The sequence below is a fragment of the Dipodomys spectabilis genome, unplaced genomic scaffold (assembly GCF_019054845.1).
Source record: "Dipodomys spectabilis isolate Male_0828 unplaced genomic scaffold, ASM1905484v1 ptg000584l, whole genome shotgun sequence".
Classification (NCBI taxonomy): domain Eukaryota; kingdom Metazoa; phylum Chordata; class Mammalia; order Rodentia; family Heteromyidae; genus Dipodomys; species Dipodomys spectabilis.
Window position 1 is genome coordinate 185,757 of NW_024871261.1, and position 3,475 is coordinate 189,231.

Below are 3,475 nucleotides of genomic sequence, written 5' to 3' on the forward strand. Positions count from 1 at the left end.
ACCAGTGGAATGTGATGTATGTTATGATTGAATGGATAGTTCTTAAATAATTCTAGGATAAATTTATACACAATTATATTAGAGAACACATTCAATACTTTATAAAGCATTTAAACAATCACATTCATTAACTGGAGGCATAATGAAATACCTAAGAATTGGGTGTCACATAGTATAAAGGTGCCATTTTTTCTGCCAGGACAGGGATCGGAACTCATGGTCTGGGTAACTCTGTTGCACTGTGTGGAAAGGGGAAGCTAGCCTTCTTGAAGTCAAGAAATTCATGGCTGTTCCTTAGGTGTGAAATCGATCCCCAGCACTAGAATACATCCTATTTGTGTACATTTTAAATATATAATTTATATTTACATTCATAGGTTGACTCTATATTGCGTTCAATGTAGTTATTCATTTTATTTTTTGTTTGATTCATATATTTGTGGGGCACGTGGGCAGAAAAGATGGCGGTGAGAGGAAGTTGAGTGGGCAGAGCCCGAGTTGTTTACCTTAAAATCTGATTGGATAAAGCTTAGGTGCATGGTAGGGTGTGACCTTTACAGTGATTGGTTGGTTCCTTTCCCTCCCTTTCCATGCCACACAGTTTTTCCCTTTAAAATATGCTTTCTGTGTGGTAATAAACGAGTTCTTATTTGACTTGACTCCCCGCTTTGTCTCAATGTCTCCCGGGCTAAGGGGGGGGGGGGGGAACCGACGAGCAAGTGCACTTATATTTCCTTGGACCTCATCCATCTTTCTTAGGGCAGACCAAGATCCTACAGTTATTGACTATTTAATTGGCTAATATGGCACATGGAACATTGATTACATTGATTAAATAGGATATTGGTCTGCATATGTATTCGACTTATACCTGACACCCCGGACTTTCACAGAAAAGGAAAACGTGTCACCATCAGTTTCTTACTCAATGATTCATTGGGCATGCAGGCATCTGAACTCACGGCCTACAGGGACAAATTCATGAAAGGGTGTGTGTCAGCATGCCATCCTGGGGCAAATTGAGTTGATAGGCAGTTCCCAAGATCTGAGACCGAGAACATGGGGTTGACAAACAAGTACAGATTGACATGCAGATTGTAGTATGCTAATAAATATATATCTTTATAGAGTGCCAGAGATGTCTATCCATTGTTCATTTATATAGACTACATTCCTACAAATTCTTGGGTATTTATTTTGCGTCCATGTAATTTATGTTATTATTTTCATCTTTAATAAACTATTAAGTAAATCAGTGTCCAGAAATTATTGTGTCCTTGTGAGAAATAATATTCTTTTAATGCTTCATAAGATATTAAATAAAATCAATCAACCGACTGAAATCATGATGTCTAAATGTATACAAGTATCATTCATGAGCATCTCATTCAGCTGTGACATTGATAACATTCCATCATTATTCCTGTGGATAGGAACGAACCTCTTAGGATCTCCCACCATCCAGAAGTGGCATGACTGGTATTCGAAATGTAGGCCTATGTTGCCTGGCGGGACTATGGCTTCTCCAATGGCCTGCAATTAAAAAAACATATTTAGCTCCCTAGTTTGCAATTCATGCCATTTTTTCTGCCAGGCCTGGGATTTGAACTCAAGGTCTGGGTAAATATGCAGCACTGTGACAGAAGGGAATCTGAACATGCTTGAAGACAAGAAAGGCAGACCTGTTCCCTAGGCCTGAATTCAAGCTTCAGGCCTAGAAAACATACTCCTTATATCCATTTTAAAGATAAGATTTATACTTCCATACAGATATTCCATATTTTGTTGGGTGTGGTTATTCATTTTATTTCTTGTTTTATTCATTTATTTACCATTTATTTTATTGACTCTGATGACCCCTCTACCATTTATTACATTGTTTACATCTTATATCACAGCATCCAGATTTGTCTATACGTTCTCCATCATGACTGACACCGAGGATTCTCACAGAAAAGGAAAACGTGTCATACTTGGCTTCTTACTCCAAGATTAAATTTTTGGCAGTGCTGGGATATGATCTCAGGGATTAGCAAGCCCAATTTATGAATGGGTGAGTGTGAGCACGGCAGCCTCTAATCAATGAAGCTGTCAGGTGGTTCCCAGGTGCTGAGAACCAGTCCCAGGTTTGGCCAAAACAGTGATACATGGATAAGCAGAGGGTGGTATACAAATAAATATGTATTGGTTAAGAGCACCAGAGCCATCTATCTATGATTGAAGGACACTTACTATGTTCCTACCAACTCTTAGGCATTTATTATACCACCATTGAAGGAATATTATTCTTTTCATGCATAATAATCTATTAATTAAGATCAATCAACATCCTAGGATTATTGCATCCAATTTTAGACTAGACCAAAGCATGAACTACTCTCAATTGGTATTCCTATGCATAGGAATGAGTCTTTTGTGGTCTCCTGCCATTGGTAGGTGTCAGGACCGGGATTTGAACCCAGGGCCTATGTTGAAAGGTTGGCCTATGGATTCCCTGATAGCATGCCAGCATTCAGATATGGCAGGTCAGGTTCACTTTGCAGCCATATCATTCAGAACCAGGATAGTCACCCTGCAAATAAAAAAACGTAAAACTCCCAGCCCTCTGCAGCTCGCCACTTTTTATGCTATGTTACTTATTTTTCTTCTGCAAGCCCTCTGGACCTAGGATCCCTGGATTGTCTATGGGTCCGAGGGTGCACCCCACCCTAGGGCAATTGAAGCTGAGGCAGAGTTTCCACTACCTGAGCTCAAGCCCCATGTCGGCAAAATAAAGAATAAATTAAAAAAAACACTCATTTAAATTAAAAAAGAAACAAAGCTCCCTGGTTTTGAATTTCTACCAGTTTTCTTTCCTAGCCTGGGATTTGAACTCAGGGTCTTGGTAAATATGTAGCAATGTGAGGGAAAGTGCAGAGTATCCACTACTTGAGTTCAAACCCCATACAAATCCAAAAATAAAAATTAAGTCACTGAGTTCAGCAGGGGGAGTAGTTGTGGAGATGGGAGGGAAGGGATGGTAGGGGGAAAACAAAGGAGGAGGCAACAATGCACAATAGGAAATGTACTCATTACCATGCTCATTGAACTGTAACCTGTCTGTACAACATTTTTACAACAAAAAATGAAGAAAAGTAGTGCTCAAAAGAAGCATTTTGGGGGTAAGAGAAAGATGTCTGAATAGATGTACAAAATTCTACACTGGTTTTTAAAAAATGTTCAGTATGTCACTGAATAAACATAATTGCTTCCATTAAAAAAAATTGTCGCTATCTTGGAACTTGGGCCAGTATTTCCATCATTGCTGGGATTTGATCCCACCATCCAGGTAACTCTTTTGCACCATGGGTGAAGACGAAGCTTACTGTCCTTGAGGAAAAGAAATTCAGGCTAGAGTTACAAGGGTCTGAATGAAGGCCCTGCAATGGAAAAAAATATTTTTATATATGGGTAATATATGATATATATTTACATA